Here is a 24,976-nt window from a genome sequence, read left to right as displayed (position 1 = left end):
CTAGTATTTTAGGTTGTCAAATGTATTTGCTGTTTCTAAAGTCTAGCTTTGTTTTGTGATTTGAAACCTCTCCCAGGTGTGTGTCACTTTTTGTTTCAATGTACAAAAAAAAAAAAAAATCAAGACACTGTTTCCCCCTTGTCCTTTGTTTGTTCCAGAGGTCAGTGTGGATCTTCCCAGATGTCATCTTGTTTCAATCTCCGTTACTACCTTCAAGGCTCCATATCGTGGTCAACCTTCTGTGCCACTCTTATACTGACCAGGGGGAGTCACTGCAGAGTGAAGCATGGCATATGTGTTTCCAGGACTGAGCATGCACCTTCTGCACAACACTGTCCTTTTGATGGCCTAAAAAGTGAGATCTAGGAAGTGAATCCGAGACTCATAGTTGTACCAGCACTAACTACATTGCCACTTATCCAGCCCTTGGACTTGACCTTCAAACTAATATTTCTGATAATCAAAACATGCACGTTACACCTTCTTACATGGAAATATATTTAAATAGTTGTGACTGAGCAAGTCACTACTGTGCTGTTTTAATTTGGAGAGGTAGCAGATAGGGGAACCTAAAACAGGCAGTGATTATTATTCAATTATATTATTCCTTCCAATCATTGTAAGTTGTGACCAGGGTCCTAGTGTGGAGCCAGTTATGGTCATTCAATTAGGGTGAACTGCAAAGAAAGGGGAAGACAATCCCCATAAAGCTGGTGGATATTCCAATACTTAGATTTACCAAGCCAGCATAAAACAGCTTCTTTATGACCTTACTGGTTACTCAGTAAGTCCAAAACCACATTCCTTTAAAGTGATCCAGCCTCAGGCCTCCATCCAGGTAACCATGTCGAATATGATGAAAATTTCTGTAAACCTTATTTCGTCATATAAAAGAAAAGATTCTACCAATCCCAAAGGATCGGACACATTCCTTCCCAGATTATTGAATGTTTCAGATCTTACCCAAATACACGCTACAGCCAATTCTTATTAACTAAACTAAAATTTATTAAGAAACAAAAGAGAGGGAGTATGGTTAAAAGATGGATATACAGACAGACATGAGTTCAGTACATTGAGGTTCAGATTCATAGCAGAGATGGTGATCTTTGTAGTTGCAAAGAGTTCAAACTTCCTTGACGGAGCTTAAGCAGATCTGAGATGACAGAATCAGGACCCAAGGATCTTTTATACAATTTCATGTCTTTTTGACAAGTTGGAGTTCCTTGAGGAACAAAAGGTAATTAGCATGACTTTGAAGGAGGTCCATGACCAGTACTTAGTATACTAATTAACATAAGGCCATTTGCTTGTTTCTCCACCATTCACAGTACATTTCAAAGAGAAATGAATACCAAGATATCCCGGGTTTACAATTCATTTAAATGATATCAGAATACAGCATAGACAGGGACTGTTGATTACATTGTTGACCCTACTCATACATATGTAAGTACCCAAACATTATCTCCCCACATGTCTTTTGAGGGTTATTTATTTTGCAGGATGTTTAACTCTTTCTAGCCATGTGTCACATAAGTTAATATTGGTAAGTTTGATAACCACTGAAAGAGGTTCACCGCTGCCACTTTAAACACTGCTCAACATTATAGAAATCTTGGCTTTAATGGGTTAAAAAAGCATGGATTTGTTGTGTAAGCTATTGGAATAGAAAAAAGCAATGGAAGTATCGCTGTGATTTGCCTCTCTACGTTTATTTCTATATGTGTAAAATGCCCACCTGTTCAATCATATAGGTACCCTTGATAATTTTGTTACAGCTGGTTTGCAGTAGGATTAGATACTCTTTGCATTAGGTTGTAGATGTAGATATGGTTTCTGTAGTGATGGGGCAGACTGCAGAGATCTATTGGCTGCTGGCTTTGTAAATTTCATTCAGTTTGGTCCAATAGCAGAAGGAGAGAGACTGGTACAGTCTGGACCTCTCTCCCTCTTCAATCTCTCTTTTCCTTGCAGATCAGTCTCTCCCCTTGTCTGTGTCTCCGCATAGGCAATCAGAGCTCTTACTCACAAACCCAACTCTCCCTCTTGCACTGATTTTGTAATGAATTTTCTTCCTGAATGTAGGTCGTTTACAACAGTAAGCACCAGTTTCCTCCAAATCCAGCGTTGTTGTTGCTTTTTTTATTTTTTGTGGTCGTTGCATTCCTTTGGACAAGAAAATCGCGTTGGATTCCAAAAAACAGAGGGGAGCCTTGTTTGAATAATTCCTGTTGTCTGAATTCCAGTCAGGATTCCCTGGAAGAATTTGGCTGAGTAAAAAAGGGACCTCCGTGCAGCTGCAGCTTTCGCACTGTTAAGGTAGGTATATTAGAATTAAGGTTTGTGTGTTCATGTTCATTTTTGCGGGGGTTGCAGTGAGTTCTGAGGCAGAGGGTGATCAGTTTGCTGCAGTCGTTTATGCTTTTACTTTCCCCATCATTTTTAAGGCGATACTTTTTCTGTCCTCTTCCCCATCCTAGACTATCTTCATGTCATCTGTGCAGCTACAGATCTAGAATTTGTCTTCTCCTGGACCATCATTTGTTTGGAGGCATTTTGCTGCAATCAGCTATTTGAAAAGGCTCTGGGGCTCTGTGTGAGATGTTTACAAAGTAGCTCTGCCTAACAGACAAATAAACAGAAGTGTGTGTGTGTGTGTGTGTGTGTGCGCGCGGGAGGAGGAAGGGTGTGTGTGTGTGGGGGGGGGGATATCTGCAGTACAGGGCGAGAGAAAGAGAGCAAAGCTACAGTTTCCTGCAAACGAGATCAGAGGCACTGGAAGGAGCAGGACCTCCTGTGTGCGCCGGTGGTGTGGAGGGAATTACAGATCCGGCACTTAGGGCTTGGGTTAACCTCGCTGTGTTCCCCTCCTTTAAAACAACAACAACAACAAAACACACAGCTTGGCTCTTCTATGGAGCGATTCACCCTCTTTTCTTCTTCAGCGGCTGGGCTCGGGTAAAATGCCTGCTTTTGTGATGCATGGGTTCTCACACGTGATGGACTGGAGCCCAGCACTCGCGAGGGAGGGTGGCTGGCTAGCTGGGTGTGTGTGTGTGTGTGTGGGGGGGGGGTGTTTGCGAAGGGAAAAGCGACGGTGGGGGAAACAAAAGGAAAAAAAGCGGAGTGTAAAGAGAAATAAAAGGGGACAGAGGAAGCCTCGCGGGTGGTGGTGGGGTGGGGGCGAATCGGCTTCTCTGCAAAGCTGGGGCTGGCGCGCGGCTAGGGGGCAGTGCTGGGGTTGTGTGTGGGATGGGGGGGGGGGAAGGGTGCCTCATGTGGAGCCTCTCCGCGGTCCTTGGCCCCGGGTTGCACCTTCCCCACGGGAAACTGCTGCTCCCCCCCCCCAACTCTCTGTGTCAAACCTGCCGCCTTCCCGCTCTCCGGGGGGAAGTTAGGCACCGCAGAGCGGCTCCCCCTCCCTCCCCCCGCTGCCCAGCCCCGTGCCCACGTCCCCCGGGGCAGCCCTTGCCTGCCCACCCCTCCTGCACTGCAGCGCCCCCCCCCCACCCACACTTTGCCTCTGCAGGGTGCTGTGATTGATGATCTGTCCCTCCTGCAGCCATCAGCCGGGGAGGGGGGGGGGACCGCAGCGAGAGCAGCCGCTGAACCTCTACCTCCCTCTCCCCGCTGTCAGACCTGCCGGCAGGCGCCTTCCCTCGGGCCGCCCCCGCCCGGCGAAAGCTGCTGGCCCCGGGGGGGGGAGGCTGAGCCTCGCTGGGGTCCCAGTTGCAAGAGGAGTTTTTCTGGAGCGGGCGGCTATAGCAGAGCGCTCCCCCTTCCCCTGCTCACTGCAGCCACTCTCTAGCAGTCCGTGCTGCAGACTCGGTCCTTGCCCACTCAACAGCCCCAAGCACCCCCCCCCCCCCCCGCAATCTGGCCCTCCCCAGGTTACACCGCCTAGCCCTCATCTAGCGGATCCAGGTGATGGGGACGCCGCAGGCAAACATCCCCAGCTCCCCCGGCCGCCCCGCACGCGGCAGCTCAGCTCCCTCTCCGGCAAGCTGCAATGCCGGTAAGTTCCTTCCTCCTGGCCAGGAGTCCCTCAGCCTGGGCTGCCCAACGTCCCCAGGGCAACCTGTCCGTTGGGTTGAGCTGCCTTTCTCCCCGCCTCGACCTCACCCCAGCCACTTGTCCGGTGCCCAGCGCCGGCCTTGACTGCACAGAGCTCCATTTGCCCCCTGGGAGGGGGTTTAAGCCAGGGCAAGCATCCTGCAGCGGCCTGGGTCCTGGGGACTTCTTCTACCAGCTATCCCAGTCCAGACACCACAAGGGGACGGCCTAGAGGCTAACACCCCCCTCAGGGTAACAGTGCCCTTATTTTCAGTGGATTTGGCTCAGCTGGAAGAAACTGGATCCTCTTTTCCTTCTCCTGTCCCCAGCAGACGCTCTGGCTGCTGCAGGTTTCACAAGTGGTTGTTTTACTGTTTTCCTCTTGCGGGAAAGATTCCACTCCCCCCCCTCCGCTCCCCCGGTGCTGGGGTTCATGGAGACAAGGCTACATTTGATTTATTGTTATAATTGATTATGATTATTTCATCATTTAGAACCAGGGCAATTATTTAGAGAGAGCAAGAGAGAGGAAAATAAAGAAACCCAAGAGATAAGTTAATCATCTGAGCTGTGGGCCTATCCCTTGTTTTCATAAAATAAACTAGTAATAATAGAACCCTTATCTATCCCTGAAACTAAACTAATTTTAATATTAGGCAGGGGAAAAAAAAAAAACTTTGTGGAAACAAGCAGGTGCTGTTCTTGCAAGAAAATTCCACAAGGTGGTAGTGTGGACACTTCCTAGTGACTTAATTTTATTTTTGAGATTTGGTCAATTGCTTGAAATGTTTTATTTCCATGTATTCCACCTCTGTATCTTAAAAGCCCAACTGCATGTATGTTTTAAAAGTACAAAATCATGTTGGATTTCATATGGTTTAACATCCAGGAAGCATTTCCTACCTCCAGCTTCCCTCCTTTGCGCAGTCCTCAGAAGCAAGGGAACTAGAAAGGCTTTAAGGAAAAGTTTTCAAAAAGTGCAGAATCTGGAAGTGTATGAGATAAGCAACAGCAATTTCTGTCAAAGGATGGCTAATGGAATGAAATGTGAAAGTCCCTATCTATATTTTATTAGATAGATCAAGTTTCTGGATTAAATTGTAGCAGTCCTGGTAATTCAATAAGCAGAGGCAGAGACTGATGTGGCCATTTAATTTATTACATTAGATGTTTTATATTTAACTTTTTGAGTCCATAGGCTTTATTGGGGGTTGATGTTTACTATAACCACAATGATGTAAACAAATGTTCATCTTTTGATCCTTTGTATTTAAAAAGTAAGGAAACATTTGTTGACTTCATAATCATGCTTCATCAATTTTTGGGGGGAAAATCCTTAAATCTAGGCTGTATTTTGATCCCAAATGATTAATAGTGTTAGGAGTGTGTTCCTGTAAGTAGAGGAAAGGTGTTCAAAATGCAAGGGCAAATGGATGAAATTGTTAGTAGGTACACTGAATGGAAATCTCCAGTGCATGTGTGTGTAAATGTGTATGTGTGTATATATATATATATATACACACACACATCAATGTAGTATGGACTTCTCTGCAAATTTAAATCATCTCAGATTCATGGAAGGGTGGTAATTTACATCCCATGCTCTACAAATTATATTTATTTGTTATAAGACATTTAAAATCCTTTCTTATTATTAATATAAGAAAATAACTTTTTGTGTTACCCTAGAGAGTTGATCATTACATTCATCAATTGTAATTCAGTGGATAAAAAACTCAGGTTTACGTAGGTGGGCTAGTTTCATACTTAAAATTAATCCTTTCCCCTCCTCCCCATTTTCTTATGAAAAATATATCTGCCACATCTGTTAATATTTTTATAGAATGGTCTATACATATTATTACCTTCAGGAGGGTTGCTGTAATTCTTTTCAGTTATGCTGCCGGAGACAGGGTTGTATACTGTTAGTCATAAACCTGTTCCAACTAATCATTAGATACCATGGATAAGAAAAGGTACTATGAATGTAGTGACCTACCAATAGGTCATTTATGAAAGCAAAATATTTAGATGGTATTCGAACAGTACGTTTCATGACAAGATATTTTTATGATAATTGAATCTTTAATTCTGACATACTAGTTCTTAGCAATTGAAAATTATTTTTCTTTTGTTTACAAGTCACATTTATTTTTTTCTCTTCAGCATGCATAGATAACACACAAATGCAACTACAGTCAGTGTGTTTGTATCTGGGCTATACTAGGTATCATAACTGAAACTGTGGTTTGGGCATCCAAAATATATTTATTTGATACTGCTGTTCCTCTAGGGCTTGATCCAAAACCCACTGAAACCAGTGGGAACTTTTCCACTGATTTCAGTGGGCTTTAGATCAGGTGCATACAATTTATTTTGTTGTCTGCATAGGGTTTGTAACATTTCAAAATGCTAACTTTTCTAATTGAGACTGATGATTTGCCTACTACTCCTTTAAATAGTAACATTACAACACAAAGTCAAATATTACAAAATGCTAGTATGTACACTGTAAACACAGACATCTTTTAAGCCTCATGCTAAGTGCATGGGATATTATTTTTTCCTTGTTCAACAATGCAGAATGGTCAATTAAGGCAATTCTTGTTAGAAAATACACAACAATGAAAAATTTCTCAATAAAACTTCTAAATAAAATAGGATTATTGGATTGGATTAAACCAGGATAACTGATACAGTGGATAATTTACCAAAAATTCTAAATGCATAGTTTCATTGTCACAAATGCTCTTTTCAGTCTGTTTAGTTAGACAAGTGATCTTGAACAGGCTCTTTGACTCAAAGGAATAGTGATAAAGGGTTTGTCAAAAATGGCTGTGTTAATATGCAAATTCCAGCTGAAGGTCATTACCAGTCAGTTAGAAATGAAGGGAAGAGGCAGAAGGAAGAGCTGCTTGATAGAAACTGTAAATTAAAAAAAAAAAATTCTATGGAAGCAGTGCTTTGTTTAACATGAAAAAGTAATTTAACGCTGCATAAAGGACTGTACTTCTGCTTTTGACAGGTTCTCAATATGGCCTCCACTTGGCCTTTCAAAGAAGCATGCTGTTCTTTGACAGCTGAATCACACAATGTAAGGAACAGATCCACCTGGGTGGGACAGGAAAAGCATCACTTTGTAAACAGCATAGGATTTAGTCATTCTGCTGTTTGAAGACTTGTCACAAAGCACAAATGTTCAAGATCTCTTTTGTGTGACCAAAATTCATTACAAACTCATACCAGACTTTGAATCTAAAAAGAGGAAAACCTAATAAAACCAAAACATAAACAAGAGGCTGGCAATAAGCCACTCAGATCATCAGGACTCTCATTTCAAACCACAGCTATTCTCTGTCACAGTTCAGCCCAGGTGTGCTCAAGCAATATTTGTAAAGCATTTATTCTCCAAGCCATTTTGATCCCTACATCTGACAGGGTTATGTACTCAACTCTATCACATTTTAATAGTTCTGTTGTGTTTGGGTTAGTAGTCCCCAGATCTGAATTTCAAGAAAAAAAAATCCTTGCTGTTTGAAAAGAAAAAAGGTTTTATTGGCACTATTTCTCGAAATGATAGAAGTGGTAGGTAATAAATGTCCATTTTCCATAACCTGAAAGTGGAGTGGGGGGGAGAAAACTTTAAAATGTATAGGGGAAAAAAAAACAATGGGTATGATTCATAGGAAAAAAATATCATTTTGAAGAGGGTAGTAATAAAAAAAAGAGATCAACTCTCCTTAATTATAAATAAGTGAACTGGGGGCGGGGTGGGGGGAGGACACATTTCTGGATTCTTAGATTTAAAAGAAAGTTTATATCGAACAATATTATTTCGTGACTTATTACCATAGCATGTGTGATGATCTGAACATTAATAAAAAGAAAAGGAGTACTAGTGGCACCTTAGAGACTAACCAATTTATTTGAGCATAAGCTTTCGTGAGCTACAGCCTCTAAGGTGCCACTAGTACTCCTTTTCTTTTTGCGAATACAGACTAACACGGCTGCTACTCTGAAACCTGAACATTAATAGCCTCTTCAGAAGATGTTGCCTTTCCCAGTTACATCTGTATAAGGGTTTGACCACTAGCATGGCTTATTCAAATGGAATATATGTGATCATATAATGAAATGAAACCTAGTGAGAAATGTTCAGATGCACACTATCGTACTCTATGTAAAAATGAATTGTAATAATTGAGATCACCTTGTACAGCTCTTACATTCTGCTGTGTTCTGCGTTGAGCTCACACACCACTCTGAGTGTTAGGACATGTTTTAGCGAATGTATTCAACCGAATATAGCTTCAGTAAGTAAAAGAGTAAGACTTTCCATGCTCATCTCTCCATTGTCACTTTATGTGCACACTGCGATTTGCAGCTTGGGGTTGGTGAACCTTGTAAAAGAAAATTAATGGAACTCTTATTAGAAAAAATATTACAGAAGCTATTATACTAGACTGATTAATTCACTCTGCAAACTGGGGCTGGGGTCGGGGGGAAGAACACATGTGCCCTACCATTATTAAAATGACTTTCTAAAAAAGGTATCAGTTTTTTTGTGACTATAATGGAACTATTTTGGGGAGCTTGGTTAGAATGTACCAAGACCATATTGAAAAGTGATGGAAATATTAGGCAGAATATAGTAATTGTTATAATGACATGATTAATAGGGGCATATAGTGAAAAACTACCGGTTTTGGTTTTTGGAAATGAACTGATGCCTGGTTATGTCTAATTATGAAATTATTAATCTGACAAATGTTATTCTACATTACATAGTGTGACATAACTCATCTTTTATTTACTACTCTGTATAACAACTTTTAAATTCTTTAAATTATTTTTATTTATAACAAAAAAGTACTTTAGTATTAATTACAATAATCAATGAAACAGGCATTTTAGTTCTTTATTAATTATAATCAATGGCATAGCAAGTACTTAAAATTTTAGAGATGATTGTATTACCATAAATTGGTGGCTGTGTAGATTTCTCTAAGGGCTTGATTCAGATTTGCATTTGTTGGATATAAATGTGCAATAAAAAAAGTATGTAACTTGTTGCTCCTCCAACAATAGTGACCCTTTCCCCCCCTTTTGGTACAAATGGAGATATGGCTCTTCAATCCCGAACCCAAAGAATACACAAGGCCAGTAAATCAATCAAAACAAAGCCTTCCCGCCTCATGATTATAGATTTTGTTTAGGCCATCTAATATTTAAGCATTTTAAAATCACTCATCCCCATTGTATCTGGGTGCTAAGTCAGGCACAGGCATAAAGTGGGCATGAAGTCAGCAGGTTTGCTCAAATCATATATAGACCTTACTCTAATGCTATTCTAGTCAATGGTCTTGCCAAATCAGGGGCTGCCAGCCATGTTGATTGTTGCCATCACGTGGCAGTTTTGTGTAATAGGTGCCACACCAAACTCACTTGCACTATTGCATGAAGTTATATTTGGGCCCTCTGAAAATGAGAAAAGCCAATTAACCAGTTCTATGAGCCCTATCTTTATATATACCATATCTGGAAATACCTGGTAAGTACTAAAGCATGAGTTAAGTTTCCCTGAACAGACTTTTCACTAATTTTTAACTCCTTTGTTCCATAAATGAACACTTGTTAATAACCGTACAATACATTAAGTTCTCCAAGATAGAGACTACTGATGTGTTTATTGCTTAGCGCCATACACTTATTGATTATTTACAAATTAATAATGATTGATACCCTAAATAAATTTGCTACCCTAAAATACAAAAGTCCTGTTTTAGACATGCCAAAATATTATATAAGTTAGAGGAAAAACTGATAGCTGCATTGTCAAATAAACAAGTTGGAATGGACACACATGTTTCTGGTTTATTTTTTATGTTCATTTGATACAGATATTAAGACCAAACTTTTTATTTTCAAATAATGGTGCAACTTGCAAAGGAAAAGTTGCAGATTAATTTATTTAGGAGGAGTAAAACTTATTGGCTGCAGGGTGCAGCTTGTAGAGGGCAGTTGTATTCTTTACTATACTTCAGTTTTACTCTGAAATCACAGATATTGTAGTAATTGTGCATTTGAGAATTCTTTTTCTGGAATAAATGAATAAATATCCATCTTGACCTCCCATGCCTTCATTTAAATTCTTTACAAATCTATAGCCTTGTCTGAACACCTCTTTAGGGCTTGAGTGTGTGTTGTTGTTGTTTTTTAAAGCACCATGGGAATAAATACAAAATGTTGCCAGATAGCTGCATTTTACAGAGGGATAAAATTTCCTTCAGATTCTCTCATTTGATTGTGCCTTTGTCGATATGGCTGTGGGAACGTTTCCAGTAAGCACAGCCAGTATTTCACTTTTATGTATAGCCATATATAGGTGCCAGCCACATCTCTAGCCAACTAATGCACAACAAACTCCCTACTCTTTTCTTTACTGGATGTATCATAGTCCATCAACATAATTAAGATTAGCATTATGATCCAAATCCCGAAGTCAATGGAAAGACTCCTGGAAAATACAGTGGACCCTGAGTCAGGCACCATATGAGGAATATGCAATATTTGAGTGAAATATACAAGGTCCCATTTAGAGGGACTTTGTTGCCTGGATTTTAATCTGTGCTCATTAAAATGCTTCCAAATCCATCTTTTTAAACAGCAGAAAACTTCTGTTCTCCTGAAAAGTTCATTTATGCAAAATCAATCCCTCTTTTGGAAAGCTATTATAAATGAACAGGACGTGAAAGTGTAGGGAGCCATAAATTTCACTAGCCTGCAGAATACTGATGATTCAAAGCTTAGGACCGTATATTATCCTCTATCAATGTTCAAGACTTTTGTTATTTGTTGCTCTAGTATGAATAATAAACATTTGTTCAGCAAGCACCATAGCTTTGCATGATGTCTTACTGAGGTTTGTTTAAAACAAAACCAAATCTGTGTGTACCCTGGAGACCTGAATCACTGGAAACTGAATTAGTGGTAACTGAATTGGTACCTGAACCATTGATGCAATGCTCACACTAGCTGTGGTTTTGTAGGGCCAGTTGTGCCCTACATTCATACCAGAGCTGCTCTACAATGTTGCACTGCCCTCTGGGTACCCAGTTCCACAGTGGCTGCCTATTGGAGCAGTAGCTTGAGGAAAATTTTGAAAAACTTTCTGGCAGCCCAGAGAAATTGTTGCAGAAGAGGTGAAGCTCCCGTAGGAATCTGGCTGCCATTTCCAATTTTATTTTTTATCAAAATGAAGAACAAAGAGTCTGAGGTCACACCTTGCTTAACACAGTTTCTGCTCAGCTTCTGGGACTTGCGATATCTCAGGCATCTGCAGTAAGGGCATTGTGTCAGTATTCTTGAAGAACCAGAGAATGAGACACCAGCAGTTAGTGTATTTATTGCTGCAATAGTTGTTTCTCTCACCCAACATCTTCAATAAATGGCTCTGTGTAGTACTTCAAGATCATGCTAAACAGGTTGTGTGCCTCCTGTAAATCATATATATAACCACTGAGTGGGTAGGACAGAGTTGTGCTCCAGGCCTGGGATGGGCAGTAGCAGCTCATTATGAATGTAATGATCATAATATTTGCCTGTTGCAGTTTGTGTCATGTATGTGAAAGCAAAGATGAGGTCTCAATACACAGTGGAGTGAGGAGGCAGTAGGACTTGCGGCAAATTATGCACAGGTGGACAGACAAGCTGTGGCATCGGAGGCTGTAAATTATATTAACACAGCCTGCAGTAGGTCTGCTGCCCAAATTAGAACTGCTCAGTGCACAGAGTTCCAAAGAGCAGGTGGAGAATTGGGGGATGGATGATGCAGATCACTGATTTTGACAGAGCAAATATTCGCGATTAGCACCACTGAAAACTACTGTCATTCTGGGGGTGGCTCATTTGGTAGATAGACGCTTATTTATATGATCATTGTGATGATGATAATTTGTAAGGTGAGGGAGTTACAGTGGACAATATTTTGGATATATTGATGCAATGTTAAGAGTTAACAATTGTTATGAAATACTTTTGTTTGCTTTATTGATGGTATTAAGACTTTTTTGCAGTTCTTATGCTTTTCCCCCACAGTCTATATGTGTGTTGTATGAATTGGATTAAGGCATTGAAAGAGAAAATAATTATGTTTGTTGATATAGAAATATAGCGTATTTGATGTAATATTTACACAAATTGTATTTTGACAAGTTATCTATTAGAGACACAATCATGCAGGCCAACTGGCTTGTGTAACTAAGGTAACAGAGTAAATTAGAAGGAAAGTAAGATTTGTATAGTACAGGAAAGTAAAATGGATGTTTTGCTCATAGAAAATATATCTCCTCGGTTCTAAGTGCAGGGATGGAACATTGTTGGAATGCAGAAGAAGGAGCTAGACAGATAGTGCATACCAACATGTGCCATTATCCTGCATCCACATTATTTTGTCCCGTTGGTGCAAGCATAGATATAAGGGCCTATTGCTGGGGCATCTGTGCCATCTTCATTTGTATCTTTGTGTAGTTTTAAATCATTCTCTTTGGAATTGTTGGATCTGAAGTCTCATTTCCCTGTTGCTTCTGAAATAGACCATTGTAAAGGAATTTTCTCCTGCATAAATCTATCTTGTCTTTCAAAAACAGTCTTGGTTTTCTTCTCTAGAAACCAAACATATGATCAGGATGCTATAGTATTTCCCACTGCATGTCCCAAATAATATTCTCTGTTTTCTTGTCCTTGCCTCAAGTTAGACAGCTGTTTCACCATCCTTGATCCCATGGCCCCTTGCTTGCTTTGGGTGTTACTAGGTGTAACACTGATTACCATAATGAAACATTTAGAATTAAAGAGTTAATAGCCATAGCAGTGATTAATTCATCATATTAAAGAACATCATAAAAGTAGAAATTTCTGTTCCAATGCCTTGTTGCAAGGCACTTCCGTTTTGGAACTAGAAAGGGTAAGGACATAGCATTAGACTTTCTTCACAAATATAAAAAAAGTGTGCAGGACTTGGGGGGGAATGGGCAAGGAAGGGGGATGATGGAAGAGAAAATTAGGTCTATAATTAATTGATGTGTTTGCCTGATTTCAGTACTTGCATTTGGTGGTTGGCCAGAGACAGTATAGGATATATACTAATTTCTCTATCAGTAAATGTGGTAATTATGCATCATATTGCTCTTAATTTTCCTCAGAATGTTTTTTAGTGCATAGACTAGAAAAGCAGCTAGCTAAGAACAAGTTATTAAATAGGTGTCCCGATGTGGTGTAAGGTCTGACAGATACATGTAACATAAATATTTGGTCCAGTGTATCCTATGTCAGTATCCTTTACATTTGCTGCATTTTGGCTTCTGTTGGTACACTGGATATCTACCATTTAACTATGTTGGACACTTCACCACTTGCAGGAAACAGAGGACCATGCAACCAGCCATGGAGATGGTTTGCTAAGGGAATGCTGAACTTGATAGAGTTTGGGAGAACAAACCTAGTTGTCCCAGGCAGAAGCAGCTATTGGGGAGGAGGAATGGTGAAGCTGGAGGAGAGGGGATAATCTATGCTCATGCATCCATGCACATCAATTTCACAGCAATAATGGTGGTGTTCATTACAACCTTGAAAATGTTTCTTCCAGCTCCACAGTCTGCAAACTCAACCCTGATTGGTACATATATAAATTGGAAGTTGAAGGCCTATATATTCCAATTCTTCCTTTTCCTCCTGATTTGGTATGGATGCTGCTCTGTCAGGTTCTTTGGATTCTCTGAAGAGTTCTGGGATCTCAAGAAGATCTCTGGCATCTCCTCTTCTGGCTGCTCATCTGTAATGTCCATCAAGGCCATGGAGCTGGCATTTTCCTCCTGTTACTCTTCATCACTTCAAGTTGTGAAGTGATTGCCTGTTCACTTGTTAGGGACTGTGACCAGGTGGTGTATTCCAGACATGTTAAGGGGCCCAGTAGGATGGTTGTACACCAAATTTCTCTAGTGGAAAAAAAGTCAAGGGGAGAAAAGTGAGCAGAGCATGGGTGGAATCTCCATGCTTAGAGGTTTTTAAGGCCAAGCTTGACAAAGCCTTGGCTGGGATGATTTAGTTGGGGCTGGTCCTGCTTTGAGCAAGGGGTTGGACAGGATGACCTCCTGAGGTCTCTTCCAACCCTAATTTTCTATGATTCTATGGGGATGAGGTGGGAAGTGGCAGGCAATGGGATGTAATTATGGGGAAAGCCTCAGAAGTAAATACAAGGCTCTTGTATGGAAAGACATAGGGAGCCTAAGATCTGGGCTACACTGGGGGGCGGTTCGAACTAAGATACGCAACTTCAGCTACGCTATTCGTGTAGCTGAAGTAGAAGTATCTTAGTTCGACTTACCTGGCCGTCCTCACAGCGGCGAGTCGACCGCGGCGGCTCCCCCGTCAACTCCACTTACTCCTCTTGCTGAGGTGGAGTACAGGCGTCGATTCGGGGATCGATTTATTGCGTCTCGTCTAGACGCAATAAATTGATCTCTGATAGATCGATCACTACCCGCCAGTCCGGCGGGTAGTGAAGATGTACCCTAAGAAAGGACTGGAAACAGGGTGGTGTGCAGGGCAGTGGTGGAGGAAGATTATCTTAGCAACTGAATGTTGGGTTGCGGTGGGAGATGAGTCCAGAAGAGGATGTTACAGTAGCTAAGATGAGACAGAAACATGAGTTTTGATAATGGTAGTTCCACACACAAATCAGTGGAAGCACATGACTCTTAATGCCATCATAACTCCACAGGATTTTTAGGGACCCAGCATTGGCTGCATGGTTAATCCTTTGAAACCATAGAGGCTATTTTTCTTCTGAATAGTGATTTAGTGCATTTTTTTTCTTCTCAACTAAAGCTCCTATTTAAAAAAGATCACAGAACTCCCACACAAGTATTTCCTCTTTTATAATGAAGCAACTTCCAAATGTTTCATTACTGAAAATGTTTCTGTTTCGAAATGTTTTTCCTTGTAACTCATTTTTTTGCTAACAAGTATAATAAATCACCTTTTATGTTCTTTTGTTTCAGTTATTATTTGCAACCTGACAAAATGAGCTGTAGAACAAAACAACTGAGGGAAATAGGAAATATATGCAGCATATGTTCTGAGGAAATTTGCTTTTATTATGTAAGAGCAGGTTTATTAAAATTCTATGGGTTTTGATGGTTCTGCCATTGGTACAGAAAAATGAGAAAATAAAGCCGAGAGTAAATTAATGTACCTTGAGCCCACTCATACACCACTCATAGCTGTTAAGCCATATGCGTTATTTCATATTTATGAGCCTGCTTTTTTTTCCTATTGCTTTTCTAAACAATGTAGAATTGATGCACATCCTCCAACCCAAAAGTATCTGCTTTAAAACACAGGAGAGAGGTTTTGTGGGTAGAGGCAGGGGTGCTGGAACAATTTTTATGGTGGGGGGTGCTGATGGTTGCAACCATGTAGCTGATGTTTGTTATTATTACTTCAAGCCAGGGGATGTGGGAGCACCTCCAGGACCCCTTGTTACAGCACCACTGGGTAGGGGAATACTCATGCAGACATTTTCAGAATGTAGAAGACACTTCCTATAACTTCTTGTTCATTTCCTTAACAAATGAATTTGCCCTATACATATGATTGCACATAATGTAAACTATACATAATTTTCCAAACAGCTGTGGCACTCCACATGTAAAGTCGTATATTTAAAAGATAATGGGCCTCACTCAGATTGCACGATTGCACGAGTTTTACACCAGTATGAATCCAATGGAGTTACAGCAGATATATGTAATGTATATAGGGCTAAGAAAGGACATTTAGGCCTATAAATCTCCCTCAAGCTATTTGTGTTCTTCATTTGTAATGAGTACCACAGTTCATTTTGTAATATGTGCTTTTGTCAGACGTAAACCTCTTCCATTTTTAGCGAAGGGAAATGTCTTGTAGTCTATGCATTAAAATTGCTTAGTAACCAGATGTTTAACCCAGTGCATGTGAGTGAAATGGTCTCTCAAAAATTCCTGTAACCCGCATTAACCTTTTTCACAGTCAGCCTAGGAAGTTAAGGCAAAGATACAAGTAAATGACAAGAAGGGGTGGAAATCTGATTCTTGAAGCATGAGACCCATTTTAATGCAGATCATGGTGAAACAGGCTTAGAATTCTGCAATAAAACAAATCAAATCAGTTTTCCAAGGTATACATTCTCTTTAAACTTATTTTCTCCATGGCTAATCCTTATTAAATACTAGCACTTTTTTTTCCCTCTTGATAACTTTTTCCATTTTAAATTCTTATTCTAAGTTATATAAATTCCTAATGTGAGCTAATTTCCAATATATATTCACATTTCATTTTTATCTGGGTAGGAGTTTCATGTGTAGTTGACGAAAAAAACATTTGAATAGGGAAAAAATTCCCACAACAACCTATTTTATTGCCTTTTACTGATATGTTTTTCTGCTCTGACATGCATCAGGATTGATTATTTATAGTACATACTATTTGCAAATAAATGAGCACTGAATTTCAGGTAAGACAGAAATCCCAACAACACTCAGGAGTATTTTTTTTTTTTATTAAAGAATAACTAAAATCCTTATTTGGTTGAAAGATAATTCAATTTGAAGAAGAATGTCTTGTCTTCATTAGTGTGCAGAATGAATGTTTGCAAAGATCCATAAAAATAAATACAGAAATTGAATGGTAAGGGTTGAAAGTTAAATGGATGTATCCAAGCCCTTGATTGATTTAGAGAGCCCTTAGTCCAATGACTTTTTTAAAATCACCATTTATTACATTTATTCTTGGTTGTGTTCAGCTCGGAGTGGGAAATAATCTTTTTTAGATGTTTTTTTGTTCCTTAAATTGAAAGCTGTTACAACACATAGCAGCACCAGTGATTTCACATTTTTTCATAAAGTAGACCATGTTTTAAAACAGAAATTATCTTAAGGATCACCTTCCATCCCATTCCTTACACACCTTAGGCCAGATTTTCCCAGTGCTCTGCACCTTCAATTAGGAACAAGTTTTCAAAAGAGCTCAGCTTCCAATTAGGCACCTCTCACCCCTGCTCCAGCCCCTTTACATTGGTTAAGAGGTAAGGGCAGAGAAAAGGAGCCCCTGTTCTTTGATGGGCTCAGTCACTGCAGAAAATAGGCATAAGACTGTCTTCCAAGGATCCCCCGCTTAAGGCCTGGTATAGGAGGAATGCTAGAGGTAGAACTGGGAGCAACAGGGGCCTGTTGGGGTGTAGGACACAGCATACAGTGCTGCAGCTATTCCCGTCATGCTGTGGCCCATATAGCAGCTCCAAGAGGTTGTTCTAACTTAGACAGGCCTCAGGATTGTCTGAATTATGCCAGAGGCTGCTCCAGCTCTTGGAACAGTCCAGGACCAGGAGGGCTCTAAAGCCACTTTGAAGCCACTTTAATTCCTTTGCCCTGCCTCCCAGCTGTGCTGCAGTGCTTTGAGACACAGCACCGATTCTCACTCCAGGTCTTCAGAAGTACTCAGCACCCTGTAGTTCTCATGGGGTCATTTATCACCTAGATTTTGACTTTTGAAAATCTGGCCAGTTATTTTGGTGTCTAAAAGGAACTGAGATCTTTTGGAGCTCATAACCAGCCCAATCTCCACAGGCCTGGTTTAAGAACTTTTGGCTTCCCCATGGAAAGGAAAATATTGAGTAAGAATTCAGGGAAGAATGGCCTTAAGTCTTCTTGTATTGTGTCCTTTATTTTTCCTTTAAAGTAAGCATTGACATAAAATATTAATTTTAAAATATGCATAGATTCCACTATTTCTGCTTATTAGCTTATGATATTGAGCTCTAATGTAAGTATGCAAGAATATTGGAAAACCCAATTTTATTATTTAAAAAAAAGCAACTGTGTGATAGCTTTTGGGACAAAATTTAAATTTAACTTCCCTCACATTCTGCTGTACTAATACAGCCAGAACAAATAACAAACAAAAACAGAGTACAAGGTCTTCCCTTTCATTTTGTGTTCCCACCTCACCCTTCCCTTAAAGTTTTTGACATATTTTTAGTTTTTTCTATGTCTGCCAAATGATGTATTCTTAAATACTGTATATATTTGTTCATTAGTCCATTCGTTTATAAGCCGACCCCCCAAGATGGATAGGTAAAAATAGTAAAAACTGTATGACCCTTTCATAAGCCAACCCTATATTTCAGGGGTTGGCAAACTTTGGCTCCTGGCCCATCAGGGTAAGCCGCTGGCGGGTCGGGACATTTTTGTGTCACAGGCACGGAGCCCCTTAGCTCCCAGTGGTTGTGGTTTGCCATTCCCAGCCAATGGGAGCTGCGGGAAGTGGCGCCACTTCCTGCAGCTCCCATTGGCTGGGAACGGCGAACCATGGCCACAGGGAACTGAGGGCCTCCGTGCCTGCGGATGCTCCAGGTAAACAAAACGACAATGTATTAGATATTCAATTCAATGATTTCATACAGTTTAAAATCATCAAATTTTGGTGTAGACCCGTTTATAAGCCGACCCCCGCTCTTTGATGCATCACTTTTTTACCAAAAATATTCAGTTTATGAATGAGTATGTATGGTAATTTCCACACTGTATATTTAAGTGTACTTATGACTTTTGCAAATCAGTACAAAAGTACCCAATATCCACAGATGCCTCAGGGTGTCCACAAAGTATCAAATGTATCCACAGGCACTAATTTCACATAAAGTGACTGATCATAAATTTAGCAGAGATGTTAAATTCAGGAGGTTAAACTTTGAGGAATGATGTTGTGGGATCAGGTGGCTAGATTCATTCGAGTTGGTACTAATGCTATGTGGAGTACTGAACTGCCTTTGAAGTTCTTGGGTTTTGGAATGACAGGATACAACACGGTAGTGTCCACAACTGTTCTTGATTATACTATAGGCAACAAAATATTTGATCTTCCTAGATACATTCAAGCTCTTAGAGGTTGAGAAGTACCTGTATTTCATCTAAACTATGACCCTAGCTTCAGCTTAAATTCCTAGAAAAGCTACCTATTGAAGTCATGTAAAATTGTTTTCCAGTGATCTATGTTGTGGTTGCCAGACATGTGAATGAATGTAATCACTTTAGAACTGTCTCCTATCTGGTGGTCAAACTGGATCATATGCCCATTTTAGTTGTTCCAAGTGAATGCTTCTACTGACCTCAGGAACCTGAGAAATCATAACTATGTGGATTTCAATAGTTCTGCTATTGGGACAGAAAAATAAGAAAATCCAGAGTGTAAAATATATTCACCTTTATCCCACTCATATGTCCTGCCCAGTAGTTGGTTTGTAGGTGGTGAAAAATCCTTGCAGGACTGCTATGCCATTGCCCTTGTGAAACATGCACTATTCCAGTAGCTCCAGAGTAACAAGACTTGAGAGAAGGTGCCTGTATTTAATAACACTTATCTCTTAATTCTTGAGAGTGCTATGCAAAATGAAATGTTAACTCACAGAGGATCAAGGAGAGCACCCAGAGAACTGGTCATATGCTCAATCTTGTGTCTGGGTTTCTTATAGGTACTTTGGATGTTTAGGTCACTCTTATGTGGCCTATCATACATTTTCGTGCTGTGGATCTTCTGCACCTGTATCAATGGAGCTGATCATGGTGTCAAAGATTAATTTTTTATGGATTTCTGTGATTTCTCTTCTGGTGAAGAAGTGTATCTGATTTTTCCTTTCCAACTAAGTGTCAACGGCTCAACAAAAGCTATTATCCTCTGTTAGTGCCCTGGACATCCTATTTCTGAGGGTTGCGAGATCAATCTCCACCATCAGTTATCTGATTTCTGTGTGCCAAATGAAAGACAAACATTAGAGTAGATTTAGCCACCTAATGGAAGCCTGTTGGCTGAAGTCATTGTGTATATGCTACACAATTACCCCAGCTGAGACACTAATAAAAGTCCTCATGATTCAGTCAACTCATCTGAGAGAGTTACTGATAACCGGACCTTCTTTCAGGCCAATCCAGGCGGCAAAAAAAGTATATTTTTTCCATTTGTAAACCCAAAGATAGTTTGAAATGTGTTTTTAATTGAAGCTTTCAAAAGGAAATAAAAATCACTTTTGGTTTCAGGACTATCACAGAAACTCTCTTAACCCATTTTTTAAAAGTTATGATTGAATAAAAACAAGGGGCTATAATGAAAGCCTGTATGAATACCTTTATTTATATATGTGTGTTAGCGCAAATGATGTCATTATGGAAATCTGACTGTTTCAATAATTTTCATTCCATTTCACTTTAGAAAAATAATACCACTCATGAAAAATGGCCAAACTGATGGTCTTTCCTGTAGACTAGTCTTCTGTCCCCCACAAAAGCCAGAACAATACTGCCACCCAATAAATAAATGGTTATTTCCATTCCTGGCCCAAGTGCCCTTTACCACATCACCTCAGAAATTAGAATAGTTGCTATGTAGTGAAAATATTTCTGTTTTACAGGTTGTCAGCCTATTTGTCTGGTTGGTCATAAAAATAAGAAAAAAGTGTGGGAGAGACTATTTTTGACCTAAATTAATATTTTATTTTCATGTATCATTATTTTGACTTTGTAAATAATTGTAGGTCAGAGTTAATCTTGGGTTATTTTTTAAATTTGTGCTTTTAAAGTTGTATTGGTTTAAAATTTATATTAATTTTATTGTGCACAATGGCCCTTAGGTAAGACGATATATTAATAAACTTACTTCACTCACAGAATAGGTAAAATAGATGTGGTGACAATGTGTAAGGTTCTCTAAATCCTGTATATTAGAGCTGGTCAACATTTCTCAAATGAAAAGTTCTTTTTTTCCTATTTTTTTTAAAGTCTTCTTTTGAAAAAAAAATTTTTTTTTAAATTGTTGGCTGCCAAAACTTGTTGCCTTTTGCAAAGAAAAAAAAGTGATTCCTTGATATTTGAAGTGGATATTGAAATTTTACATTTGCTAAAAGCCTGGTTTTAAATAACCATTTGATAATCTGTTCAATCATTTCTGTGTATGAGGATCTTTTTTGGAAAAAATGATGAAAATATTTGAAAATGAATTTGAAATAAACACAACTTCAAAAATTTGAAATACTGACCTTCTCTTGGGGTGAGGGCAAATCAGGTTATTTCCAGTGAATTCTTGGCTTTTCTGCTGAGCATTGCCATAGGAATGTCAATTATGGAGGTGTGTTATGTGGATGCAGCTCCCTGCCAATTAGGATTTGGTATGAGAATAACATTTCATTACATTTAGGTCACCAAAAAGTGGTGGTCTCAGTCCATTTCATAAGTATCAGGTCTCTACATCACAAACAGGGGCCACATTTTCCAAGGGACGATGCTCCACATTTTCTGAAAATTTGGCCCCTATTAGGGGTCTCAAATTGAGCGCACAAAGTCACTAGTGACTTTTAAAAATCTTGGCCAAAATATTTCAGGACTCAAATATAGCATGAAAATATCAGAACTAAACTATATATCATGTATTCACCCACCTTTGCCATGACATCCTCTTGTATACTGAGCAGAATTAATTATTCAAGTAATTTACTGACAGCAAAACCTGCTAATGGCTATAGTGACTAAGGCATTTATCATTTGTCTGTCCATAAGGATGGTCTTGCTCTGCTGCACTTCTACACTTTGGGCATCTTGAGACAAGATAATGGTTATAGAAATACTTGCATAATGTAGTAAATGCTGCAATGCTGCTGTATATGCTGTTAATATGGATTGAAAGGAAGTCTAGAGAATGCACATTACCTTGAAAATAATTACTACATTTTGCACAGCTTTATTAACATAATTTACTTTTGTGTAGAGATGGTACTGAACATATCAGCAAGCATTTGGGGCTTTCACACACACACACAAAAGTGTAGAGCAGTTTAAAAGTGTTGTGACTTTACCACTGCAATGGCTTAATCTCAATGGGAGCTGCTGATTACTCAGGCCACTTTAGTTGCCTAAGTTTAGATCCCGAATAACAATCCTGGTTTAGAAACATATCCCTCTAGAGGCTGTGGACATACAGTTCTAAGTTATCATTTGCCTTGCTGTCTGCAAAATGTTAGCATTCTGTGTTAAGTGCAAGGTATAAATTATGTACCTCAGTTTCCTTACTGGTGAAACTGAGATAACATTTACAGACCTCACAGGGATGTTGCGAGGCTTAATGTATAACTCTTTGATGGCATACACCACTGAAGTACACAGTGTTACCCATCTGTTTGAAGTCACTATTTAATTTAAACAGGTTTGTAGAGCATTTTGGTGGGGTGAGTCAGCTGTCAGGTAATTGACATTGGGCTCTGAGGGCCTGATCCAAATTCCATTGAATTCATTAGGAGGCTTGATTCTATTGACTTCAATGGACTTTAGATCAGTCTCTGATACATTTGTCTTCTCAAGCCAAACATTGCCTTCTTTGACTTGGGGAAATAAAATATAGAGACTACCGCCATGTTCACATCTTATTCACACTCTGTTCTACTGAGCAAGAGTGGGGCTGGAAAAGATTTGACTTTTTAACCTTTTCAAAAGAAAAAAAAGTGGAAATAACAGGATTCATGACAATCAGACGTGCACTGACAGAGGGATAAGAATACTTTACTGAATTTAACAGACTTAGTGGGTTTGATCATAGTTTACTCCAGTGACTATAACAGCATGTAACTCACTGACAGCTGGAGGAGATACTCCTTTGACTCAAGGGGTAATGACTTTTGCTTTTGTTGACCATTGAGTCCTGATGCAAAGAGCTCAGTACACTGTTCATTATGTTAGTATTTCTGTAGCTCTTTTAATCTTCAATACAATTAAAAAAATAATTATAGCTGAATTATAGTTAATGAATTAATTTTCTTTTTGCAACTTGTTTTTTTGTTTAAACCAAAGAAGAATATTGAATATAAATAAATAGCACAAAAGTCTTAATAGTATAACAGCTAACCAAAAGGATTTGGGGCCGGAGTCCCAGCTAGTAAATCTGCAGAGCTCCACTGACTTCCAATATGATGAAGCTACACAGATTTAAAGCATATGGAGATCTGTCCTGAAGCATTTAAATGAGATATTACAACATGCCCTTTGGGGTTAAAGATACGAGGCTGAAGAATTCCAAATGATAATAAACCACCATTAACTTCAAAACATTCTTTCACTGGAAATTTAGCTTTTTAATATTCCTTGGCATATTTAGGCTATTTAGCTAGAATACAGTGAAATTAAAATAGCTTTAATAAGCCCAAGTGATCCCATCACAGAATGAAATAACTGTTTCCTGTAGGTTCCATTTTCTAGGTTCCATTCACTGTCAGTGCCTTAGCTTTGTCTCTAAAAAATAACTTCAGGAGGAATGGTGCCCTCTGCCACCTTGTACCTACAAATTGTGAAGAGGTCGAGGGGAAAAATAATATATGGTCATGTAGTTAAAGACTGTACCATCATATGTAAGGACAAGGGGCTGAATTAAGGTTGAACAGGCAACCTTAATTCTGGAATTTCCTAACTTTCAAGTGGTAGACTTTGCAGTGTGACTAATGTGCTTTTAACAGAGTATTTTTGTATGGAGTTTGAGCTGGCCAGGCAAGGAGTAGGGCTCCTTTTGCTCTCTACCACAGTTGTGGTGCTGGATTGAGTGGGGGGTGAAGGCTCCTCCCTACCCCATTTCATGCTCAGTGGTTCTTTATAGTGCTGGCAGATGATGGAGGCATGTCTGTCTCCCTTTGCCCCAGCCTATGGCCCTCAACTAGCCAGTAGGGTGATACTGGGCTATTGGGCCACAATTTCACCCTTTCTCCCCTCCTCTTCTAGAGATGTTCAGTTGCTCCTCCCTGATTGGTGACATTTGTTAGTCTTTTCTACTCTGCCTTCCCTTTCTGTTATATCTTTGTGGCTGCATTCTTTGTGCTGTATTTCCTGAAATTCTGAGGGATTTCACCAATTGTTCACTAAATCATTTCACACACTATCGATGGAGACCTGGGATTTGCGGGTTATGATTTTGTGTCAATTTTTGCAGTAGAGTCCAGAGCAGATTATAAAATTGTCAAACCCATTTAGCAGCCAGACAGCCTTAACAAAATTGGGCATTCTGGAGCTTGTCAATTTTTTGGGGAGAGGGGAGATCTAGCACAGATTTAGGACCCCCCTCGTCAGTGTCCCTAACCCTTGTTTGAGGAAGTTGTGGAGAAATTTGATCTGTATTTGTTTGTTTGTTTTTATTTTGGGGTGGTGAAGAAGGGTTTGATATTGAGATCAGCACTGGACACTCACCTATGGGAGTAGTTTGGGGGCAATTAAACTCCTTTTAATATGAGCTGGTGGCTATTATTAATCTTGTACTAATCGTATTATCCCCTGTCTTATTCCTGTTGCTGTTCTGTGGCCTGTTCCCATGTGTGCCAGGGCAAGATACCTGAGGCTGCGACTTCTATTAATGAATTAATATTAATCCATATAGAAGACATTAATGACTAGGTCTGTATATGTGGTTTATAAAGTCTCAATACAAATGGGGATGCTGATAGAGGAGTTGTCATAAATATAAAGGGAAGGGTAAACCCCTTTGAAATCCCTCCTGGCCAGGGGAAAGCTCCTCTCACCTGTAAAGGGTTAAGAAGCTAAAGGTAACCTCGCTGGCACCTGACCAAAATGACCAATGAGGAGACAAGATACTTTCAAAAGCTGGGAGGAGGGAGAGAAACAAGGGGTCTGTGTGTCTGTCTATATGCTGGTTTCTGCCGGGGATAGACCAGGAATGGAGTCTTAGAACTTTTAGTAAGTAATCTAGCTAGGTATGTGTTAGATTATGATTTCTTTAAATGGCTGAGAAAAGAATTGTGCTGAATAGAATAACTATTTCTGTCTGTGTATCTTTTTTGTAACTT

At 39.6% G+C, this 24,976-nt stretch overlaps 1 protein-coding gene across 8 annotated transcripts in view; it reads left to right on the top strand.

Moving 5' to 3' along the window:
• Window positions 1-1,981: 1,981 nt before the first annotated feature.
• NLGN4X (neuroligin 4 X-linked) overlaps window positions 1,982-24,976 on the top strand; it is a 249,393-nt gene continuing 226,398 nt past the window's right edge. For 2 of the 8 annotated variants that reach the window (XM_048860092.2, XM_048860100.2), the window contains exon 1: window positions 1,982-2,322. The gene's annotated coding sequence lies outside the window, so the exon portion shown is untranslated. Of the gene's footprint in view, window positions 2,323-2,830; window positions 2,962-3,903; window positions 4,019-24,976 lie in introns of those variants that run through there. The other 6 variants (XM_048860164.2, XM_048860155.2, XM_048860137.2 and 3 more) reach the window with 6 other exon arrangements.

This window comes from Caretta caretta, chromosome 1, assembly GCF_965140235.1.
Source record: "Caretta caretta isolate rCarCar2 chromosome 1, rCarCar1.hap1, whole genome shotgun sequence".
NCBI classification, from domain to species: domain Eukaryota; kingdom Metazoa; phylum Chordata; order Testudines; family Cheloniidae; genus Caretta; species Caretta caretta.
The sequence above is the reverse complement of the archived record's forward strand: the minus strand, read 5'-3'. Positions and strand labels throughout refer to the sequence as shown.